Here is a 25,716-nt window from a genome sequence, read left to right as displayed (position 1 = left end):
TGAAACTCAAATAATATCTTTAATAAAAATTAATTAAAAAAAGAAAACCTTATCATGTGTTAAGTTCTAAAGGAAGATATGTAGCATAGAATGTATAAGTTCACCCTTTACAAACTATAGCACTATAAAATGAGAAATGAATAAACAAAACATAAGGGAAAAGAGACAGACTTAAATGAAGGCTAAAGATATCTTGCATAAATTACTGTCAAAGAAAAGAATCATATAAACAAATATTTATTAATAATATCAAAACAACTTTCAAAACTTTGGGACTAAAATAGTCTTCAGAATAAAGCATATATATATATATATATATATTTCTTTTTCAATATGACTATAGAAAAGTTATCTAATTGAGCATGTAATTCAAAAGAGTGCAAAATCAATTGAGAATCTAGCAAAACTAAAAAAACAACCTAATTACAACAAAGGAAAATGAAATGACCAAAAATAAAAAATGAAAAAATTAATAAATGAATTTATTGCAAAGAGGAATTTTTCATCATGTATTTCTATGCAGCAATAAAACTGACAATTCAGAAGAAATGATTGTATCTACTCAAATGCAAAATACTCAAGCTAATAAAACAAAACATGGAATCTTAATCAATAAAAAATCAAACCACAAATGAATTGCAGAAGGGATAAAACACAAAATTATAGGCAGATGGATTAAAAATGAATTCTATCAATCATTCAAAAATAAATTTTAAATAAATTTAAAATAAAATCCTTGCAAGGAGACTGAAGCAGTAAAAATGACAAAACTTCATTGTGACTAAGGAAGATTCTTACAAAATTGTTTCAACATCGGGAAAGCAATTCATACAATTAATCATATAATAAAAAACACAATCTTAATAGAAATAAAAAACCCTTTTGACAAATTATTGATGCCTATTAACAGATAAAGAATATGATCAAAAGCATGTATCTAATATAAGAGCATCATTTGACAAGGAAAAATATCAAAAATTTTCTCAATTCAACCAGGGGCAAAGAAAATAGATACTTTTTCCCTATTATTATTTGAAATAGCTTTAGAAATGCTAGGCTTAGCAATATGATAAGAGAACAAAAACAAGTATTATTTACATTTGCAGATGATGTGATGGCTAGCTAGAATACCCCAAAGAATGAGCCAAGAAAGTAATCAAGAAGAAACCAATGGCCTAGGTGGCATAGTGGAGAACATACTAGACCTGGATTCAGGAATAACTGAGTTCAAATCCTGCTTCAGATACTTACTAGATAGTTAATGGGCAAATCAATTAAATTCTCTCAGTTTCAGTTTTTTATCTGTAAAATGATTTTATTATTAGCACTTATATCATAGAGTTGTTATGAAGATCAAATGAAATAGTATATATAAAGTGCATTATAAACCATAAATAGTTATAAATGCTGGTTAGTACCCTCATCCTCATCCATCATCACAGAGAATGAAAAATATATATCTACAAAAAATCAGTATTTCAATTTGATATTAATAAAATCCTTAGAAAATGATTGAAAAATTCAGTTTAAAGTAGCTACAAAATGTATACAATATCTGGTGGTTAACCTTTTAGAAAACATGCAAGACTTACATTAATGCAACTACAATGCATTCTGCACAAATTAAGAAAAACAAATAACTAGAAAGACAATCTTTACTCATAGTTTGGCCACACTACTATAACAAAGAATAATGTGCTATCTAATTTAACTTACAGATGCATTTTTATATCAATAAAATTACTGAGGAGATATTTTAAAGAGCTGGTCAAAGAAATGAAGTTAATTTGAAGGAATCAAAGGTCTAGATATAAAGGGAAATTATGAGCAAAATTCCTAATCAATACGCCTAGCCTTAGAAGGTCTTTGTGTGAAATACAATAGTAATAGCAATTATTTTGGTAAAAAACTGAAAAGTGGATTAATAGAACAGAAAAAGCAAAGATCAAAAAACTCAGAAGTAATAAAATATAGTAGACAAATATATGCTAAAGTTAAGAATAGGAAAAAAATTACTCTATCAATATTAGATATTACTAAAGGAAATGCTTCCTTTTTGGTAAGAATTACTGGGAAAACTGTAAAGCGTTTTGGCAGAAATTAGGTTTAGACTTACATCTTATACCAAGTATCACAATAAGCTCATAATGAGTATGCAACCTGAATATTTTAAATTGCAACATTGAAAAAAAGGTCAGGGGAGAATTGGAGAAGGTTCTTTTCACAATTAGAGCTAGGAAGAGAATTTTTAAACAAGGTATAGAGGAGCCCATAAAAGACAAAGTAGCCTACTCAATTACATATAACACTTTTTATATAAAGAAAATTAATGAAGAGAGAACAAGAAGAGAAATTGTAGTCAGAGAAATATTTGCATCAAATAGCACTCATAAAAGTCTAATGTCTAAGATATATTAGGGAATTGGCATAAATAGATAGCACAAAGAACCATTCCCTGATAGATAAGTTGTCAAAAGAAAAATTGCAAACTATAAACGACCTTATGAAAACATACTGCAAATCACAAATAGTAGGAAAAATGCAAATTAAAACAACTGAGATTTCACCTCACACCCTACAAAGTGTAAAAGATGACTAAAAAATGAGACTAGTGTATTTCGGAGGGACTGTGGGAGGATGAGTATATTAATATGTGATTGGTAGAGTTGTGAATTGATTTGCCAACTATTCTGGATGTCATTTTGAAATTATAGAAGAAGAATAACTTAATGCATGTATAAATTGTATAAATTCTTAATATGCCATTAAGAAAGAGAGAGAAAAATAATTTAAATAGTGCTTGTGATGCTACCTGCCATTCTACTCAATGAATGTATGCCCTTCTGTGATGGGCAATATGAATTTCTCCCTGGTCCCAGAGTAATATCCCATCTCCAGAAGATCTGAAGTTCCAGAATAATCCTTCTCCTTGGGGAAGGGTGAAATTTAAAGAAAAATTATTCTGGAGGAGATAGAAAGTGGTTGGGAGCAGTTTGTCCTCATTCAATTGCTATTTATCCCCAATCCCTTCACAATTAATTTCTCCAACCCAGACCCAAGACCCAATCCTGCCTGGAGATTTTCTGACTTGCCATTTCTGTAGACTACATTCTTGTAACATTCCAGAGACTTCTTATCTTGGAGCCATACTTTAGAGAGGGCAACTTTTGACCATGTGAGAATTTTGCCAAATACTGACTTGAGAACTTGAATCCTCAAATAAGATAAAACTTTATTATGTATAAGAAAAGTACCTTAGGGGTGGCTAGGTGGCGTAGTGGATAGAGCACCAGCCCTGGAGTCAGGAATACCTGAGTTCAAATCCCTCCTCAGACACTTAATAATTACCTAGCTGTGTGGCCTTGGGCAAGCCACTTAACTCCATTGCCTTGCAAAAAACCTAAAACAAACAAACAAAAAAAACAACAAAAAAAGAAAAGTACCTTATACTGTCCAGTTTTTGACTAAGTTCTCTCACTTTTGGGCATACATGCTGAAGTATATTTAAAGGCAAAAATCAAAGGTCTGAAATAAGCTATAATATTCATTAGCAGTATTCTCTGTGATAGAAAAGAACTGGAAACTAGGTGAATGCCCATCGATTAGGAAGCTGGTGAAAAGAAATTCCTGTGATGTATGGGACATTATTGTGCAATCAGAAATGACAAAATAAATGGAATTTAGAAAAATATGGGAAGATTTATAAGAACCATTGCAGAATAAAATGAATATATTATTGCAACAATGTATTAAAAAGAAATCAGATTTCATGCAATTGAAAAAAAGTGATATTCCTAAAGAAATAATTAAACATATATCGCTAGAACCAATTTGTGAGAACTGATTGTTAAATTTTCAGTGTGAGCATTTAAACCTTGGAAAGTGTTAAACAGGGCTTGATTTATTGTTTTGTTCATTGTCTAGACTTAAGAAAGTAATAAAAATATTTTAATAATGCAGAATAATAATTAAAAGTACATAGAATTTTATGAAGATTGAATTGTTAAATATTTACTAGCAGCTGCCCTGTATATCACTATCCTGGGAGATAATCAAAGGGCAGAATACTTTATATACTTTATATACTATTAGATGAGGTCACTGAACTGGGTGCTTTTATTTAGTTATTTTTGTTGTTACCAAGTCAGGATTTAATTGGACATTTTTGTAAATGACTGGTATCATGAACAAAAAGCAGCAATAAAGCATATTACCAAAGAAAAGAGGGTTAAAAAAGAAAAGAAAAAAATGGTCAGAGTCAAGGCCTTGGATCTAGGGTAGGGATCAGGGACCAAAGATTAGTTGGGATTATAAAACAGTCTATGGCAGGAATTAGGAGCTGTCATATGTTATCCAGGCTGATAGAAGTGGCTAGAGGATGAGCTTACCTGGCATGGTTCCAGACTTGTAAGTTTGCAAGGATCTGTGTCTCCTTTGGGGAAGCAGCCAAGGACATAGGTGGGATCCTGGGAGACAGTAGCAGGGTTCTAATTGCCCTGTTAGGGCAGATGATGGCACAATGGATATAGCATTGGACCTAGAGTCAGAAAGGCCTGAGTTCAAATGTGCCCTCAGATACCTAGCTATGTGATCCTGGCTAAGCCATTTAATCCTTTTTGCCACAGTTTCCTCATCTGTAAAATGAGCTAGAGAAGGAAATGTCAAATTACTTCAGAATGTTTGCCAAGATAACTCCCAATGGGATCATCAAGAGTTGGACATGACTGAAACAGTTTAATAAGAGCAGAATTTATATATATATATATATATATATATATATATATATATATATATATATATATATATATATATGTACCAATATATAATCTACATATATACCTATATATAATATGCATATACATACACATACACAATGGTCTACCTTGCTGGTATGTCCAATCCACATCCCAAAGGTCACATGTGGTCCTCAAAGCCCATTTATGTGTTTTTATTACATTTTATTATTATACTTATTGGGAATATGAGTTACATTGTAGTCATAAATATTAAATTCTATATGTGGCCTTTGACAAATTTTTGTTGGGTGATGTGACCCAGAAGAGCTAAAAGTTTGGACACTCATGTATAGCTTATGAACTGCTTTCCCATCATTATTTCATTTAATCCTTGCATGTCTTTTTAAAATTAATATATTTTATTTTTTCAATTATATCTAACAATTTTAACATTCATTTTTCAAATATTGAGTTCCAAATTCTCTCCTTCTCTCCCTTACCCCCTCATTTACAGAAGGAAAACTTATTGACATAAATTATACACTCACATCCATCTTAAAACTAAAACTCCTAGAAGTGGAAAAGGGTTTAGGAGCCAATCTAATCAATACATAAAGGCCTTTCCAGCATCACTGTCAAAATTGCACCTAGCTTCTTAAGGCTTGGTAGAAATGTGATCTGTTATTTTTAGAGATCATATTTCTTCCAAGCCTTAAGAGGAAGAATCTGAGACCAGAGAGAAGTGAATTACCTTAGTTCATATAACTAGTAATTGTCAGGAATCTAAAGTTGCCCCAATTTTCTAGGATTCTTTTTACTGTCCAAAGCCATTTCTTTCTTCATCTGTTTATTTGGTTTATGGCCACTGGGTGGTGCCAGCCTACCAGTTTACAAGAATCACTAATTCTGTCTGAGGAGCTAATGCCTTGACTACTCCTTGCTTGGGCACTGGAGTCCACTTCTAGGTGACAGTCCTGGTCCTGATGAATCCTGCCAGGCTAGGCTAAGGGGACTGCAGAAGGAAGACTTCTGTCTTTCCTTCCCTGTTTTTCACCCACTTAACAGTTTGAGTAATAAAACTTAGGAACCCACTTACTTGGGAACCATTGGGATTTACATCCTAGGGAATCATTTGTCCTGAGAGTTAGTCTGCCTTAAGAGCGGTATTTAAAGGTAACACTGGAACAAGTGAGATTGAGACTTGAATATCAGATCAGAAAGAAGGTCTTAGAACATAGAAACCCCTGTTCTCCATAGTAACATTTGTTGAATCATGCCCCTATCCCTCCTGACAGTATGATGATACTTGTCTCGTTATTAGTTTTCCCTTAAGGGAAGTCTATTTGCTTGCTAGTATTTCAGACTGGCAAAGCACGGATCAGAGAAAAAGAAAGTTTTCATTTTAAGGCAAAATGTTTTCTCTCTCTTTCAGAAGGTTGGCCATGGTTCCTAAATGCTCACAATGCCAGTAGGAGTCGCAGACCTTTTTGAAGGTCAGCTTCTCTCCTCAAGCCTGCTTCTCTCCAGAGGTCTGCTCACTCTTTTGTCTCAGTGTTTACTGACCCATTGTACCCCCTGTCTCAGCCCCCCATCTCTCAGCTCTTGGTTGAGTAACTCCCCCACACTCTTCAAGGTACTATCAGATCATTCCAGCTCCCCTTGTTCCAAATGGAGCTCAGGAATTTTTTTTCTTACTTAACTGGCAGCATGCTCCCCCTGCTTACCCAGTTCTACATTCTTATTCATCACCAACTTCCAGAGCTCTACCCTTTTTCATGGCTTGCTTTTCCCCATAAGACCCTGCTTTCAACTTTCATGCACTTGGACCCTGGTCTGCTGATAGCAACATGGGAAAGAACACCTCAGCTGCCCTAAAAGATGTTCTTTACTACAAGGGGATAATAATGCCTGCTTTTCTTTTCTGCTTCAGAGGAAAAACTGTAGTCATTTAGTATTTCTGAGTCACCGTTTTCTTATTGGTAAAACAAGGCAGTTGGTAGATGACCTCTAAAGTCCTTCCTAACTCTTAATGTATGATCCTATGCACAAAACTAGGGCACAGTCCAGAATCCCTTTTACTGCCCCATACTCACTCTTAACTGTCTTTTTTTTGGTCTATCTACTGGCCTGAAGCATAAAGGAATATTTTTTCCTCTCACTTTGGGTCTACTCTGACCCATCACCATCTCCTCTGAGTCCCAGAGTGGAGAGAGTGCTATGCAAGGGTGAGAGACAGAAGACTTGGGTAAGTTCCTTCCTCCCTATGGGCTTCAGGAATTGTTCAAAAGTAGAAATTCTTTTTTTTTTTGTGGCATGATCAATCTGGTAAAATTTAAGGATCTCTCAGAATAATTTTTTAAATATGCAAAATATATATATATATATATATATATATATATATATATATATATATATAGAGAGAGAGAGAGAGAGAGAGAGAGAGAGAGAGAGAGATGTGATTACAAAGGCTATCAATTATATTGAAATACAGTGGCCAAAGCAATAATTAAATAAAAAGTGCACAGATTCAGGTTATGAACTCCCTAAGACTCTTCTCAGTTGTAACATTCCAGAATCTGATTCTTCCCATCTTTTTTCTTTCTTTCTTTCTTTCCTTCCTTCTTTCTTTTCTTCTTCCTCCCTCCTTCCTTTCTCTCTCTCTCTCTTCCTTTCTTTCTTTCTTTCTTTCTTTCTTTCTTTCTTTCTTTCTTTCTTTCTTTCTCTCTTTCTTTCTTTCTTTCTTTCTTCCTTTCTTTCTTTTCTCTCTCTCTCTCTTTCTATTTCTTTCTTTTTCTTTCCTTCCTTCCTTCCTCCCTTCCTCCCTCCCTCCATCCCTCCCTCCCTTTCTTCCCTCTATCTTTTTTCTTTTTTAGATTGGGTATTCTTATCTCACCTAGGTTGGAATAGCAGTGACCACTACTCATTGGCTGATTCCTGTCTTGTTTCTGTCCTGGACCATTTCAGTCCACTTAATTCCTTATTTTCTCTTCTTTCATACCAGGGGCTAACTATCTTAGTTGTGTACTTGAGAAACCCAAGTTTATCCTTCTGTAGCTCTAGCAAGGTTGACAGGCCTTCATCATGTGCAGCTAAAAGTGATGATTCTGAGGATGTTTCATTGATGGTGCTTTTTGACCCTCAGTTCTGGTGGCCATCTATTACTCCTATGCCTGACATGGCTTTCTTTCCATAGATAAGAAGTGGCTCTAGTGATGGGGGCACTGCTGACTTCTTAACACAGCTAATAATCACTGGCCATTTATGGGCTCTGTGCAGAGGCATAATGTGCTTTATATAAAACATAGTTATGAGTGCTCATTATGGGTGGAGGCAGCAGTTAAAATGGAAATTAAACAATCACAGACTTGTAATGTCAGGCAGCTAATGAATCCAGGCTGGTGGTTCCTCTGAATCCAAAGAGGTATCTATGAAAGGCTTCTTGGGGGCCCCTGGCTAGAGCCCTAGGAAGCTGGTGGGGTTTGAGGCATGGTTGACACCCCCCATAGTCTGTGACCCTCTCGACCTTCCTTCACATAGCTTGGTAGCTTCCTAAGATCTCAGAGTCATAAGGGAACTCTGACACTGATTAGTTCAACACACATCAGCCTGAGCAAGAATCTACTATGTACTAGGTGTTGTTAATTATACTAAGTTTCCAAAGATAAATATAAAATAACCTGAGCCTAGGAGATGCTTATGTTGTGCTGAGTGTTCATCATTGTCTAATTCTATGACAAGTGATACTCCAACTATGACAAGAAACGTTCTTGATTTTCTAGGTCTAATTGGTGAACTCTCCTAACTAAAATTTATTTGTGTTTTTACTTAGGAAATTACTTAGTATCTAGATGTTGAATGCCTTTTGGGCAACGATTCATTTTTTTGACTGAAAATTTTTTTTATTGTTTTCTCCATGTGCATGTGTACATATGAGACCTTTATGCTAGAAGTTGACAAATAGGGCTTTCTCTCACTTTCTTTTAATTTTAATTTTTAAAATATTTTATTTATTTGTGTTTCCAACTATTTGCAATAGTAATTTTGGTATACCAATCATTTTTTGCTAGGTTTTGAGTTTTACATTTTCTCCCTCCCTTCCCTCCCCTCCTCCCCCTGACAGAAAGCAATCTGATATAGGTGCTACATGTATAACCATGCTAGATATAGATCCATATTGATAATGTTGTGAAAGAAGAATCAGATGCAAATGGAAGAAAGAAAACATTTAAAGAGAAAAAATGATATCTTAACATATGACAATTTTTAAAAATTGAAGATAATAAGTTTTAGTCTGCATTTAAACTTCATAGTTCCTTCTCTGGATATGATGGCATTTTCTATAACAATTTTTTAAAAATTGTCTTTGATTACTGTACTGGTGAAATGAACAAGTCCATTAAGGTTGATCATCACCCCATGTTGTTGTTAATGTGTACACTATTCTTGTGGTTCTGTTCATCTCACTCTGCATCAATTCAGGCAAGTCTTTCCAAACTTCTCTGAAATCCCATCCCTCATGATTTCTCATAGAACAATAGTGTTCCATCACATACATATACCACAATTTGTTCAGCCATTCCACAGTTGATGTACTTTCACTCAATTTCTAATTCTTTGCCACTTCAAAAAAAGCTGCTATGAATATTTTTGTGCATGTGCAACTTTTATTGGATAAAGATTCTTAATCTGGGATCCATGGAACCCCAAGAAGTTCAGAGGCAGATTTTTGTGTTGGTCAGTTTGGATGGTAAAAATTACACCTGTTCTTCTTAACCTTTCAAAAGTGAAGGGAGATGATACACATTATTCTGATAAAAGGTCTATTGATTATCAAAGGGATTCAAGATGCAAAAACAGTTAATGGTGACTACTCTAGAGAGATTGGTGGAAATCAGGAGAGATTTCATTGCTAGTAGAGGAGGTGAGGAGAGAGTACCTTGGAGTTATGAGAGACAGCATGGGCAAAGGAACTGGGGAGGAAGATAGTAGAATAAACTGGGAAGTAGCTTTTGTTACTCACTATTTGTCCTTTTGGTGCTGTCCATTTTCCTAAGGGCCTAACCTAGAGGTGCTTCCCCCCCCCCCCCCAGTATCCATGGTGTGTATTCTCTTTCAGGGTAGAAGAACTCTCATGGTTAAGAAGTGGGCTTCTTCTTAGTACTTTATTCTCTTTGTTTATGGTTTTGCTTTATGAAACCAAGTAGAGAAAAATCTGACCCTACTTGACAAAACACCTCTTAGAATATTGAAGAAAACTCTTATGCCCTCCCTAAATGTTCTCTCTCAATGAATGAATCAGCAAATAATTTATTAAGTTCCTACCATGCACTAGGTCCTGGTAAACAAAAAAGTCAACAAGAAATACAAAAGTGAGACAATTCCCACCTTCCATTGCATCCCATAGAAATCAATGAACGATGAAGGCAAAATAAATCCATAGTGAATTGGGAGTAGAGAGGGCAATAAAGAAAAATTGCCTGAGGGAGGTGACCTTTGAACTGACTATCATTCAAGGCTTCAAGATCTTTCAATCTACCCCCAAATCACCTAGTTTTTAGCCTCTTCTATACCTTGGTCTCTCATCTCTGAGTATATTGCGACCTCAGACGTGGAATCTAAACTTGAATGCAATCATCTAGTTGTGATCTGGTCTGGAGAAATGTCAACTGGAAATAAATCTCAGGTATTATTTTCTCCTGGACCTAGAAGAGGAGGGGAAGGGAAATAAAAGGATCAGCCATTTATTAAGAACCTACTAAGAGCAAGACATTGGACTTAGTGAATTACAGATTTTATCTCATTTGGTCCTGATCCAGGGAGGAAGGTATTATTCCCATTTTACAGAGGGGAAAACTAAAATGGATGTTAAGTCATTTGCCCAAAGTCACAGAGCTAGTAAATGTCCAAAGCTGAATTTGGGCTTCGGTCTTCCTGAATCAATATTCTATCCACTGAACCATCTTGTAAGATGAGTTTTGAACCAGTCACCTTCATTATCATAGCTTTAGTTTTAAAAGGATAATTGAATTATTTCCCAAAGATGACCAATACTTCCTAAAGAAGACTCTCTTATGCTCTGGGCTATGAGTACCCTGAATGCAGATCCCTGGACTAAATGGTCTCTAAACCAAGGCCTTTTTTTAACTTTTAAAAATTTTATATATATATATATTTATATCCAGTTGAAAAATAGCATCGCATTTGTTACTGTATAAAAGCAAAACAAAACTAAAATCACCATTGAAGCTAAGGCCTAGGTTCTTATTCCAATTGTTTCCTTTTAAAGTCAAGAACTTTTCATTTTATTTTATGTCTTATATGGACAAGTCTAGTGAAGCCTATGGACCCTTTCTCAGATTTAAGTTTTTAAATGAATAAAATAAAATGCATAGAATTGCAAAGGGAGCCGATAAAATTGAAATAAAGTTGTATTTGTTTTCCTATCCAAGTAACGGAGATCCTGAAATCTCTCTATTAATCCTTTGGAAATCCATTGACCCAATATCTCTTTGAGTTTTCTGTAGTCCTCAGGATGTCAGATGATGATGATGCACAATTCATTGTCAATGGATTCATTTTGGGATCAGGGGAACTTTTTAAAGAAAACTTGTACTCAGTGAAGCTTGTGATGGATACCTTTCCTTCCATTTCCTTTTTATGACCATCAATGTCCTTGCCATCTTGCCTTCTTTCTATGGGTTTAGCTTTAAGAAATCTCCCTCTGCAGTCACACAAGTCCTTGTGTTGCCCAGACAGACCAAGCAGGCTTTGTTAAAGAGGAAACAATTCTTGATGAACATTGCCTATCCATCTGAACAAGGAGTTTGGATAGCAGGTGAGATCTTTGTTTTAGTTTTTAAATTTGTAAATGTATCAGTCCACCATTGGGAAGAGCACATCATAAAACAGAGACAAAATGTCTTCTATTCCTGGGATATGAGAGTCTATTGAATAAAGAGCTGGAGGAAACTTAGAACATACAAACTGGAATGTCACAGCTAAATGGCACCTTAGAACACAGAACCTGGAATGTCACTGGATAGGACCTTTAAACATAGAATGGAAGGGTCTGTAGAGTTTTGAACTGCTAGTCCCTGAGTGACATTCCATGACCTTTCTCTTAAACCTGAATGTATTTCCTCCTCCCTTCTTTTACTCAGAATCATTATTTTTTATCCTGACTCTGCTAAATGTCATTTGGTTTGTGAAACCTTCATTGATGTTTGCCTCACTCCTTTGTCCCCAATCACTAGTTCCTTGAATCAATCAATCAATATTTATTAATCACCTTCTATGTATCAGACATAGATACAAAAATATGGGGGGGGATACAAAAAGCAGAAAAGAGTTCCTGTTCTCAAGGAGCTTATAATCAAATGGGGGATAGAAGACAGTGACGAAAATCTTTTTTGATTTCATGTTTCCAGCACCTTACTTTGGTGTCTTATCCATAAGTAGGCTCCCTGTAAATATGTATTGATTTGTAAACATTCACTTCAACATAGGAACTGAATTTGTGTACAGATTTTATTCATATCTCTCTTCCCTAATAGAATGTAAGTTCTTCCTTCCCACCCTTCCACCTCCCTTCCTCCTTCCCACCCTCCCACCTTCTTTCCTCCCTCCCTCCTTCCTTCCCTTCCTTCCTTCCTTCCTTCCTTCCTTCCTTCCTTCCCTCCCTCCCTTCCTCCCTTCCTCCCTTCCTCCCTTCCTTCCTTCCTTCCTTCCTTCCTTCCTTCCTTCCTTCTTTCCTTCCTTCCTTCCTTCTTTCCTCCCTCCCTCCTTTTTCCTTTCCTCCCCCTCCCCCCCACTTCCCCTTCCCTTTCCCTTCCCTTTTCTTTCCTTCCCCCTTTCCTTCCCTTTCTCTTTCTCTTTTGCTCTGCTTTGTTTTCCTTCCTTTCCCTCTCCCTTTCCCCATTCCCCTTCCCCCCTTCCTCCTAGTCTTTATATCCCAGAATTCAGCATTATATGCCTTATATCTTATAGTCAGCTAAATATTTATTGAATTGATCTGAATTTAGTCTGCTGAGAACCCAGAGAAAGGAAACAGACTATGACCATGTAAATGAAAAGTGCAAAAAACAGAACAAAACAAAACCCCAACTGAATTTTGTACTAATGATGAAAGAACATTGGCCTGAAGAAGAGATAAGGACCACCTATAATTTCAAAGGTTCAAAGATGAAAGATCTTACCAGATTCTTAACAGAGAGGAGATGGAGTCATAGTAAGGAAGAAGACACCTTTTTTTAGATATGACCAAAGTGGGAATTTGTTTTGCTTAACTATGCATATTTGTCCCAAGAATTTTGTTCTTATTTTATTTTTCATCAATGGTGAGTGGAAGTGAGAAAGAGAGAAAATAAGTGTTCATTAACTTAAAAATTAATTTACAAAAAGAAATGAGAACATATACTTCCCTCAAATTTTTCCTGGAATGAGGTACTATGGACGTGGAACCTACTATCAAGTTCAGCTGATTTATTGGTTAGTTTTGCTGAATTGCATTTTTATTGTTAGAAGGAATGGTTCTGTGGTTAGGGAAGGGGAAAGGTAGAATTGAAGATACAAAAAAAGATATCCTTCATATTTAAAAAGGAAAACAAATTAGACCAGTCCATGATTCACAAACAAGGGTGATCTGTATTTCAAGACTGATAGAGCAAAGGAAGAAGGTTGGTGGGCAAAAACAAAATGCCATATACAATGATCAGAGGTATCCTAACTGGTGGAGGTGGGGATTGACATGTAGGTACAAGAGTGAAGCAAACCTTCGAAGGAGGCTAGAAATTGCAGCCAGGGTTCCTTCTCTTCTGGGCCCTTCACCATCTCATTTGTGATCTGACATTTTGGTGGGTGTATAGGATCCTTGACTCAGGAGGCCTTGGGGAGGTTGTGTGTCACCCACGCCTGCTGGGTAAGCCTGACACTGGAAGTAAGTGATTATCAGTGGAAACCAAATACGTGTTTACATGTTGCAGTCATTAGAGGTTCTAGCCACACTTCCTGTGCCCGGGCCTCCTGCCAGATGTTTGGAGGGGATTTTCACGAGCTGTGTAGTTTAGTAAATACAAAAGCTCTCTTATTAAGGGTTTTTAGTATTAGACTGTGCAATTAAGATTACGGGTAATTAAATGCCTTTTGTTGGAGTACAACTACCCAAGGCATTCAGAAAACTTATGCCTTGACAGGATACCAATGGACCCAAGGGATTTAGCTGGACCTTGCTCCATATGGGACATGGACAGGAAAAGTAAGGTGGGGCAATTGGCTATTAGATTCCAAATTGAAACAACTATAGGATGATACCAGGCCTCTCTTGTTTGCCTCCTTTTGCATAGAAGCATCATGAGAATCAATGTGGTACAATAGTAAGTGAGCTTCATCTTCCATTTTGAGATGGATGATCCATGGTCCTCTAATGACACAAATGCAAAGTCTACCTCTGCCACTTACTAGTTATTTGATCACAAACAAGTCACTTAACTACCTTCAACCTCAATTTTGTCATCTGTAAAATGGGATTGATAATGTCTATCTATACTATCCTGATTCATAAGTTAGGATGATATATTAATAGCCTTACCAACTTTGACATATTCTGCAAATATCAACCACTGTTATATTTTTCTCCCAAGGAGAGGCAATTTGGTGGATAGAAGACTTATTGAAGTCAGAGAAACCTGAATTGTATAGCCTTGTGTAAGTCATTTGTCATCCACACCATGGAATATTTTAAGACTGCTAGGAAGCATTAAGGTCCACAGGAGGGAGAACTGGCTTAGAATGCTGAACATGGAGTCATGAGCCCCAAGTTCAGATCCTGAAGAACTATATAACCTGAGGGACTTTGAGTAAATCACTCCAAGAGCCTCCATTTTTTTTTCTCGAGGAGGTTCAGCTAGTTCAGTCCTAGATCTTTGATTCTATGATTACTATATATTAGGGGACTTAATGTCAGTATTGGTGGGTGAGGGGGGCATTCCAATATGGAGTCATTCTCCATATTAATGAAATTGTAAGTCAAACTGGGAAAAGTTATCATTTTACTCTAGTCTATTTTCTTCTCTCTTTCCACTCAGTGTCAGATTAGCTTCATTGATGCTGATATTTGGAAGGTTAGAAGGACTCACTGAAACCAATCCCCTCATTTTACAGATAAGGAAATTGAGTCTCAAAGAAGGAAAGCAAGAAAACATATTTGACTTGCTCAAGGTTTCCCAGTGAGTCTTGAGCCCAGATCTGAATATCAGCTTAATGCTGTTTATGCCATGGAACATTAGAGTTTGACTTTGGAAAACTTTCCAGTTGAGTTATAGGATGAGGAAAGGGAGTTAAGGATCTCTTTCTCTTCCTCCCCCTCCAATTTCAGGAGAGCGTGACCATTTCTCTCCATGGTACCCTGGCCTGCCTGCTCTCAGATGGAATGAGAGTCTCTTGTCTCACCTGTCAGAGGTTGTTAGTAGCAGAGGGATAGTGGCCGAAAACTTCACTCTGACCAGGCTGGTAAGCACATTAATCGTGGACAGAAATAAATCCAGTTCATCATTGGAACTGGCTGTCTGGGCTGTCTTTGCTTGCTGCCCTCCCTCTGCTGAATCTCCCCTCTGTAGGAAGCAGGAATGGTAAATTATTCAAGAATGGGGAGAGTAGGTTTTGTAACAGAATTGCGAGGTCGTTGAATAAGAAACTCTAGAAGTCCATACATATTTCATCTCTATTTTTTAAATAATTTTTTTTTGCTTCTTTGCTGAAGAAGGAGATTTCGGTTCCTGCGTCTCCCATGCAGGATGGCTGTCTTTGACATTCCCTGGCTGTCTGTAGTACGAGGCAATAATTAAATATCAGGTGAATTAGTTGCTTTTTAATTTGACATGTGTGCTCCAGGCAATAAACACATGCCGAGCCACGTGGGAGTGTAATTGCCAAGGAATAAAATCTTGTACCGAGCGAGATCATTGTATCAGGTACAGCGCGACAGCTCATTTGATCGTTATGCCCAGGCTAAAGAGCTGGCCTAATTAGTTTCCATTAAAACTCACCCTTTAATCAAGAGTTATTCTTGCATAAAGAATGTCACTCGGTCCAGATGAATGAACAATGGTTTCCCCTTGAGATCCGACTCTCTGTTACTCTTGGGATGCCATATGTCTTCAAACAATCCAGCTTCCAACCCTCAGCTGGGAAACTGCTACCCAGCCTGCTGCCCGCTCCAGTGATGGTGCCTGCCTTGCCCCATGAGCTGGGCTGGGTTCAGAAGAAAGGTGGCAGCTGTGGGGAGCCACTGCTGGAGTCTGGTAGAGGAAGAAGGAAGAGGGGATCCCAGAAGTGAGAGAATTGTTGAGGATCTGGAGTTGAAAGAGAACTTACTTCATGGAATATCAAAACTATAAAGGCAAACACTGGGAATAGAAAGGAAGAACAAGTCTGAAGGGTTCAGTGGCAGTGGTGCTGGTTCCCATACTCTGTCTGATGCTTCCTCTGAGATCTTGGGCATGCAATTTAACTACCTGAGCCTCAGTGTTCTCACTTGTAAAATGAGGAGTATTGGGGTTAAATGACTTCTGGGATTTCTTTTGGCTTCAGACCTATGATCTTAGGACCTGATCCAACTTCTTCATTTTATAGGGGAGAAAACCAAGGTGAGGTCTCATTCTAATGAAACATGCCATTACTTTAATCAATGGTTTTCTTCTTGGGTATTCTGATCCTTTTGCTCTCCATTGAAAGGAGAGTCTCTTGTCTGATCTGTCAGAAAGCATTGATAAATATATCAGAGAACTCTCATCGTCCCCTTGCTATTTCCAATCCTTTCCCATGTCCTCACCCTAACATGTTGCTGCTCTCAGTTTTGTGGAGATTCTCAGATTGTGCAATTTGTGCCAATAGTGTTTCAGGCAGTAGGGAACTGATTCTGGAGAAAAAGATTAGATGATCTCCCTTGTAGCTCTATGTACCTATCATTCAATGAACCTAGGAGCACATGGAAGTCAGAATATTTGGGCAAAGGCATAATTAGAATGGAGTGATTAAGATATTGGTCCAAGGGGCAACTAGGTGGCACAGTGGATAGAGTATCGGCCCTGGAGTCAGGAGTACCTGAGTTCAAATCTGACCTCAGACACTTAATAATTACCTAGCTGTGTGGCCTTGGGCAAGCCACTTAACCCCATTTGCCTTGCAACAACCTTAAAAAAAGAAGATATTGGTCCAAGGTGCTGTCATCTGGAGTGGTGACTTCCATGTAGGACTCCTCTGATTTAGCAGTCCTGGGGCTTGAGATTCTCTTCAGTGACTTGAAACTGGAAGGTGAGTCTCCTCTGGGATTATGGTACTACCATGAGGGTCTAATCACCATCCTGTCTGCATTTTCCCAGAAACTGAAGGCATAGTAGCTATGTAGTTGCTATATAGACTACATCCCATGGAGGATAACTTGGCTCTGTCCTCTCCTGTTTTAAACTATCTTACATATACCTCCACAGAATTTGTCCTAGGAGCAGAATTTCTGGATCTGTCTCTGCTCTGAGCTATTTGGCTCAAAGGAAGACTTCATTCTTGGGGAATGGAAAGTGACCCATGGGAGGGGAATTAGACTCTTTATACTGTTTAAATACCCAGACTTTGAATAGCCTCTTTTATGAGATTTTTTTCCCTGCTCTGGAACCTAGGGGGAAAATACTAAAGTGGATCATTCTCTACTGTTGTTCTCATTTGTATATATTTATAAAATCACTTTTAATAGGGGAGTATAAGAACACTGAAGTGCATATCTGGAGATCTGGGTTCTAATGCTGGTCCCACTGTGTGTGGTGTGACTTTAGGCAAGTCACTGTACTTCCCTTGGTCTCAGTTTTTGCATCTGTTATATGGGTATATTAAATACATGAGTGTTCCAATTATATTGGTGAGCTATGAACTATGAAGACTAAATAAGATAAAGTTGATGAGAGTGCTCTGGAACAAAACCTGATTAAGGACCTAAAGTATGAAGGACATGTGAGGGTGGGGTGAAGAAACAACAAAAGATCAGAGAAGGTCTTTGATCTTGAGAGCTTACAGTTAAGTAAGAGGAGATGACCACAGAGCTGGGTAAGGTCCTAGGAGAGAAAGATTAGTAATAGAATCCTAGAAATGGAGCTGGAAGGGGACCTCAGAGGCCAATCTACTCCACCCCCTTCATTTTTATAACTGAAATGAAGACCAGAGAAGATTAAAGGAATTAAAATCACACAGATAGTGACAGAACCAGAATTTGAACCTGGAACCTCTGATTTCAAACCAGTATATTTTGCACTTACTACTTGTGTTACCTTGAGAGGCCATCCCAAGTGGTGGAATGAAAAGTGAAATTGGAATGAGGACTCCTGGGTTCAAGTCTATGTCTTTTATTGCTAAATGGATTACCACTTCTTCTTGTGTAAAATGGGGGGAGGGATTATCATAATTTTACTGTCTATCTCAAAAGTTTGAGAAAAAAAATCCATGACCTAGTTCAAGATCCTTTCCCCTTCTGGGCATTTGTTTTCCCATCTATAAAAGGAAGAATTGGACTCCATTGATATCGGGGAAAGGGTGCTTTGGAAATCTTGCCTTGTTCAGTCATTTCAATCATGTCTGCCTCTCCATGACCCCATATGGGGTTTTATTGGCAGAGATATTAGAGCAATTTATCATTTCCTTCTCCACCTCATCTTACAGATGAAGAAATTGAAGCAAACACGATGAAGTGACTTGCCCAGAGTCATAAAGTTTAAAAGTATCTGAATCTGGATTTGAACTCAGGAAGATGAGTCTTCTCAGTTTCAAGCCCTTCACTCTATCCACTGTACTCCTAGTTGCTGTACTTTGGAAATTGGTGCTTTTCCAATTGAGGAGAATCCAGAAAGACTTCATGAAGGAAGAAACATTTAACTTATAGTTTAAAGTAGAGGTATCAATCTCTTAACTTCATGAATCTCGAGGGTTGCAATACTCTTGGGTTTGCTCAGAATCAGATTAAAATATAATTGTGAAATATTAAACAAAATAAATAAAAATATAATATAGATAATGTTAGCATATGGTTTTTAAAGTCAATCTGAAAAGATTTTTATGAATCATTCAGTGGACCCTGTTTTTATTTGAGTTTGACACAATTACTTTGAAGGAAGGGTGAGACTTCAAGAGTCAAAAGAGGGAGAGTGTCATTTGAGGCACAGGAAATACTATGAGTAAAGACAAATTTGATTAAAGCCACTTTTGGTTTCAACAAAAATTTTTATGTGACCAGTAGGAAAAGATTGTCTAATTGTAGAATTGTCCTCTTGAGACCCCTTCAGCACTGTGCGTGGGATCTCAGAAGTCACAGAGTCAACTGTACTCATTTTGGTAGGTGGAGAAAGTTTTCTAGAGGAGTTAAAGGATTCATCCTAAGTCACAGGAGTCAGAACCTGAAACAATATACTCTGATGCTACATACAGTGATCTTTTCTTTCACCACATCATCTCTCTATGAGTGATGGGCCTAGATGTCATTTAATTTCACCAAGAGGAGAGACTAGCTATGTTCTACTATATTACATTTTTTCAACTGGAAATCCCAGGATCTAGAAATGTAGGTTAGTAGTGAGCACTGAGCATGCTCTGGCCTTGATCTTTCTTCTTTCTCTAGTCATGTCCATTTGTATTGTCACTGATTTCCCCATCTTGATACGTTACACATCCTGTGGTCTTTGGCTCTCACTGTCAAGTGACCCTGAATGTTTTTTTAACCACCCTACTCTACTCCTTTCAATCTCTTTTTGCCCCCAACCTCAGAGACAGTTCACATTGTGGGATGATTTATCCTCAAAGTAATTGGAATCTGAGTAAATTATGATGGAGAAAACAGTGTCCTAGAGTCCAAAGTCTTAGGCTGTAAATCATTGGAGGTAAGGTGATATAGGGGAAAGGGAACTGATTCTGGTGACAGAAGACCTGGGTTCAAATCTTGCTTTGTTGCTTTTTTTCCTGTGTAACTTTGGCTAGGCCATTTCACCTCTCTGAATTCAGTTTTCTCATCTGTAAACTGAGGAAGATAGGAGAGTCTCCTTGAGCTCTAGATCTTGGTTTCTATGGCTAAGACATTAGGAATCAAGAAATTTGGGATGATATCCTGGTTCTTTCTAGCTGTTTGGCCATGAAACCCTATTTTCCTTCCTTTGTGTATCAGTTTCTTCACCCATAAAATGATGAAGTTGGATTTGAGGCTAGTTAAATTGACTGTGTGTCTATGTTTTCTGGACTCTTCTATTGACTCATTGCATGACCTAGGTCAAGATCCTTTCCCCTTCTGGGCATTTGTTTTCTAATCTATAAAAGGAAGAATTGGACTCCATTGAACTCTAGGGTCCCTTAAAGTCCTGACATTCTCTGTTTAGGAAAACTTCCTATATATCTGTCCCCTGGCAATCCTTTTTCTTTCTTGGCAGAGAGAGTTCAGGGTGTGGTGTTTTATTCATGGACCATTTATATTCTCTAGGGTGCCATCTTGGCTCTTAGTCATTTCAACTTTTGCCTTTTGCCTAGATGATTTGTTGGTTCCATCACATACCAATTTTTGTAGATTCCCAGAAGTCTTTGGACCCATAGTCCCTATGAACTTTGGATAATTATGACATCATGAATACCATTAGAGTGACTTCTTATATGACCTTGGGCAATCCAGTTAACCCTATTTGCCTCAGTTTCCTCATGAGTAAAATGAGTTGGAGAAGGAAATGGCAAACCATTCCAGTATCTTTGCCAAGAAAACCCCAAATGGGGTCATGAAGAGTTGATCATGACTGAAAAATGATTGAACAACAACATGTCCTAGGCAATGTGGTTAGTTCTGGAGGTATAATTCTATTAGACTACTCCCTCTACCAAAACAGAGATCAGCAGTTATTCTGCAACTTATAGTCCCAAGAGAAATGAGAGGTTAAGGGACCTGCCCAGGGTTACACAACCAGTATGTGTCAGAAATAAGACTTGATGCCAAGTATTCCAGAATCACATACCCCTTTTCTAGTCATTGCACAATATAGTCTCTGTTTTCTGAACTATGTGTTTTTGTCTTTCTGGATCTTTATTTAGAGTTTCTTTAGATCTTTAAAATTATTTCAGATTCATAAAGGCTAAAAGACCCAGAGCAATGGAAAATACCATAGCTTCTGGCTTCTTCCACTAAACAGCTGTGAGGTTGGATGAATAAATGAAGTATTTATTGAGTATATTGTTGTTGCTCTTGTTCAGATGTTTCAGTCATGTCTAACATTTTGTGACCCCATTTGAGGTTTCCTTGGCAAATACTGAAATAATTTGCCATTTCATTCTCTAGCTCATTTGATAGATTAGGAAACTGAGGCAAATAGAATTAAGTGACTTGGCCAGGGTCACATAAGTAGTAAATTATCTATGGCTGGATTTGAACTCAGGATGCTGAGTCTTCCTGACTCCAGATACACTCTGTGTGTTATTAAGCACTTACTCTGTTCAAAGTGCTAAAAATACAATTACAGCTTTGAGACAGTCCTCACCCTCAAGAAGCTTATATTCTAAAGAGGAAGACAACATGTAGTACAAGGTTTCAGGGCCAAATCAGATGGCCAGGTCCCATGTTCTTAGGGTAGAGTAGCATAGCAGTTGGTAATGATTTTTCTTCGATCTTATTTGGACTGGTAAAATGCTATCAGTTTATGATGTTGAACTATTTGATAGTAACAAGGTCTTTGATGGTGAGAACTTTTTCTGGGTTTTGAGTAGCTGTGGCTTCACACAGAAGCAGTGGGTACATGCCAGGTGGCACCTCAGAGGGACTGCTGCCCATGATGATGGCTGGTGTCAGTGGGCTGGAAGTATTACTATTAATTGATTTCAGGGTCTTGGTCTGACTTGATCAGGTTCTCAGGATGGTGTAGTTTGACTTCACCTGACCCAGGGTCTCCTCAAAGGATCTTGCTCTTCCAAATAGCTAATTCCTCCTGGAAATCATTACCAGTCTTCTTGGTTTAGTATAAAGGCCATACCAGGATAGAACTTGTTAAGGCACTCCTGTGTCTCTCTAGGGTCTTCTTCTTTGTTAGAAACATCCTGCCATCCTGAACTCCTTCTTGGGTCTAATTTTAGAATTCATCTGCTTGTCCAAGAAGCTCCCTGTCATCTTGTGACTTTGACTTTGTCCCTGACCAATGCTATTCTTCAAATTCTCAGATTGCTTAGAAACTTCTCTTCATTCCACTACTATCTTGGTCCAAATCTATGTCTGGGGTCATGTATGTCTTTGTTCTCTTGGGATGATATGATTCCCTCTTGCACAAGGTTCCTAGGGTGGCCTCAGGACAACTGAGTTGAACTGGTTTCTTTACAAGGAATGAAATTTAATGTTTCAGTTTGCTCATGTGTCTGGCTATATTAGTTAGGACTCATTCTTTTTCTCTCTCTAGTAGTCAGGTGGCTTGGTAATTAGAGCTTTGGAAATCAGGAAGACTTGAGTTCAAATCCAGTCTTAGACACTAGCTTTGTTACCTAGGGCAAGGCATTTTACCTTTTGGAGCCTCTGCTTTCTCATCTATAATATGGAGTTTCACATGACACCTATGTGAAAAGGTTGTGGTGACAATCTAATGCAATGACATAAATAGAGCTCTTTTCAAAATCTTAAAGCAATATAAATATTAGTCTAGGTATGAGTGGATATGATGTGTGATATTAAAGAGATAAGAAAATTACTAGGGATAGTTTTGCCTGTATCAGAGAGCCTGGCATCATGTTAGGAGTTGGGAGCACAAGATAAAGTATCAAATAGTTAATATGTTAAGGACAACAGTGAAGCATTATTTTTTATTTAATTATATTATTGTACACACCTACTTTACTATCCCACATAATCCAGTAAATGATAATCTTTGATTACCATGACAATTCCAGAGACAAATTAGGGACCTGCACATATCAGCCAAGTGGGTGTCTGTCTATTATATTTAGAACTTTCTAAAAACTCCCCTGGGATAGCTAGGTGGCCAATGGATAGAGCACTGGTCTGGAATCAGGAAGAAGAGGACTCTATCTGTTAAAAGAGCTAGGGAAGGAAATGGCAAACCATTCTAGTATCTTTGCAAAGAAAACCCCAAATGGATCCATGGAGAGTTGGGCATGACTAAGAAAACTGAATGAAAATAATAAAAAATTTCTCGCTTCTAGTAGAAAGATCTCACTGTCCAGTATCAGTACCGGATTCTAGCATTGGCCTCATTTTTAAGGGGACTTCAGAAAGATAACTAGATCTTTTAAATGAATTAGGACATTATATTTCCTGGGAGGGATAACAGATTAACTGCTTATTCTAAGAAATTCATTTATCAGATGAATCCAGTTGAGTTTATTGTTGACTTTCTCTGAGATTTAGGATTTAACCTTGAGGATCAGTATTGTTGGAGGAAACCGGGCTGCTAGGATCCAATAACTGGGGAAAATCAAAGGCCAAGGTGAGAATACTAGATGCCACTAGAAGCATTTCTTATTGCATGAAGTCTCCCCCAATTTTCTAACATACTGATAAACTCTTTTGGTTTCTGTAGGCACTGCTAGACTTAGAAGGGAAAGGTTTCTTTGCTTGTGTGTGTGTTTGTGTGTGTGTGTGTGTGTGTGTGTGTGTGTGTGTGTGTGTGTATAGCTTCCTGATCCCCAGAAAGCAAATAATGGTCTAACTTAACCCCTGTTTTTCTCTAACTTTTTGACTAAGAGACTCCATAGTTCATAGATAGGGTCCTGACCAAAACAGGAACCTCTACTTGGTCAGAGAAAGATTAGGCTTCAATCAAAGGCATCTAGAACTTTGCCACTGATGAAGTAACTGGCATAATGCTTTACTCAGAATGAAAGACCTGGGTTTCCATGAACTGGGTTCAGTCTTGGGATCGTCTTACATGTCTTTCTTTGGTTTATGATCCACAACCAAGATTTCCCTTGGAAATGTCAGACTTTCACTCATGTCTGAATCTCCACAACAAATGGAAAAGAGGACTTTGACTCGCATGCAAGTAGTCAGGCTAAAAATAGACAAGTTAAATGGAGAGAAAATTTTATTTAACATGATAAAAAATATAAGAATTTGTACCACCATGCATAAGCAGTCAGAACAACTCTCCCTTCCCTCTCCTATAAGCTATAGATCAAATACTTTAATATATCTATGATGGTTATCTTAAATCTTTTCTTCAGATGAAGCATCTGTATTTCCTTCAACAAATCCACTCCAAGGCATGTCACCATTCTTTTAATTTTCTCTTGATTGCTTTCTAGCTTATCAATGACCTTCCATAAGATATGGTACCCAGAATCCAGAATGGCTTAACTTGGGCAGAAACCAGTGGGAACATCACCTCCTTAATCCTGGAGATGAATCAAAGATCCCTTTAGCTTTTGCGTCTGATGTCACATTCTGAAGCCTACTTGAATTTGCATGTTTGAGTGTCACTATAATGCTTTGTTGTTGATACTATTCTCTCTTTTTTAAACATTACTATCATTTTCCCCAATTTCCTTACCAATTTTTACCCAAACTGAAACCCTCCCTTGTAGAGAATAAGTGTGGTCAAAGAAAAAGTGAGACTATGTCTAAAAATAGATGTCTCATCCTGTCCCTCTAGTCCACCTCTTCTCTCCCCAGAGGTGGGGAGCATATATTGGCATCAATTCTCTACAGTCATGCTTGGTCACTGCATTCATTAGGGTTCTGAAGTCTCTCAGTGTTCTTTTCCTTTGTACTATTGTGGTCATTATGAAGATTCTCATATGAGTCTTCCCAAGTTTCTCCACATTTCCAGATCTTTGTCAAATGAAATTTTGTTCAACCATGTCCATTGTCCAACTGTGTATTCTCCATTTTATCTTTTTTTTCAGTTTTTGCAAGGCAATAGGGTTAAGTGACTTGCCCAAGGCCACACAACTAGGTAATTATTAAGTGTCTGAGGTCAGATTTGAACTCAGGTACTCCTGACTCCAGGGCCGGTGCTCTATCCACTACTCTACCTAGCTGCCCTTCCATTTTATCTTGTGGATTTAATGTTTTGAATCTTCCCTCTACTGTATTTTCCAGAAAATAAACTCTAGCTTGTTTTCTCATGGACCTAAAATTAAGAATTTATGACTTGACTAACCCCAAGTCATAATATAAGCACTACCCCCAAAATAGGCTCCAGTTAAAACTGTCAGTCAGACAGTATTGAATTATAATATTAATATATAATTAAACATAAATAAATATCATTGACATTGATGCTTAAAAGAAATGATAATATAAGTTATAATTAATTTTTTGTAAATATCCAAGCAGGTGCCTTTGAACAAGAGGTAAATGCCTATGTAAACAGATGAATTCCAAACATATTGCCCAATAACCAGTCAGACAGAGTACCAGGCAGACACAATATACAAATAGCATCTGGATGAAAAGAAAGTCCCACCTCTAATCATCACTAAAGGCAAGAAAGATAAGATTGAATGTGTTTCAGGTATTTATGTTCTTGAACTTGAAAAAGCCTAGTGCGTACAAGCAGTTATAAAGAAGTGGGTCGATTTGTTCTGGGAGGTGGCCAAAGAGGTCTGCTGGTCTGCTGGTCTGGGATTTAGCCAACACTCACTGTGCTCAAGACATGGAGAACTGTCTTGAAGAGAGAAGAATAGTTCAAATAATGATTCCAGCAGGAAATACTGCTTAGCTCTGAAAATAAGCCCTAATGTGTCTTTTGAAGCAAACATTTCAATAAGACCTAGTCTTATTTTGGGGAAAATGTGATATTTATCTTCAAGGAGGCCTAAAACTATGTTGATTGGGAATGGAAATAACAAGAACCATACTTGAATAGGACAGGTTGGAAAAGACATGTTCCTGGCCTTGGGTTCTCTATACTGATGAGGGAATTGGGCTATTGGAAAGAAGGGAGTGGGCAAGAAAAAAAAGTAGAAGGTTCCTCCT

The 25,716-nt window shown here is 37.5% G+C and overlaps 1 long non-coding RNA gene across 1 annotated transcript in view; it reads right to left on the bottom strand.

Annotated features, from left to right (window-relative positions):
* The window catches only part of LOC141516491 (uncharacterized), a 31,893-nt gene extending 25,956 nt beyond the window's left edge, over positions 1-5,937 (bottom strand). Inside the window, exons 1-2 of the long non-coding RNA XR_012476711.1 lie at positions 5,833-5,937; positions 4,389-4,537 (exon numbers count right to left, since the gene is read on the bottom strand). This is a non-coding gene — a long non-coding RNA (uncharacterized LOC141516491). The remainder of the gene's footprint in view (positions 1-4,388; positions 4,538-5,832) is intronic.
* Positions 5,938-25,716: the final 19,779 nt, after the last annotated feature.

This window comes from Macrotis lagotis, chromosome 3, assembly GCF_037893015.1.
Source record: "Macrotis lagotis isolate mMagLag1 chromosome 3, bilby.v1.9.chrom.fasta, whole genome shotgun sequence".
NCBI classification, from domain to species: Eukaryota; Metazoa; Chordata; class Mammalia; order Peramelemorphia; family Peramelidae; genus Macrotis; species Macrotis lagotis.
Note: the sequence above shows the minus strand (reverse complement) of the source record. Positions and strands in the feature narration are given on the sequence as shown.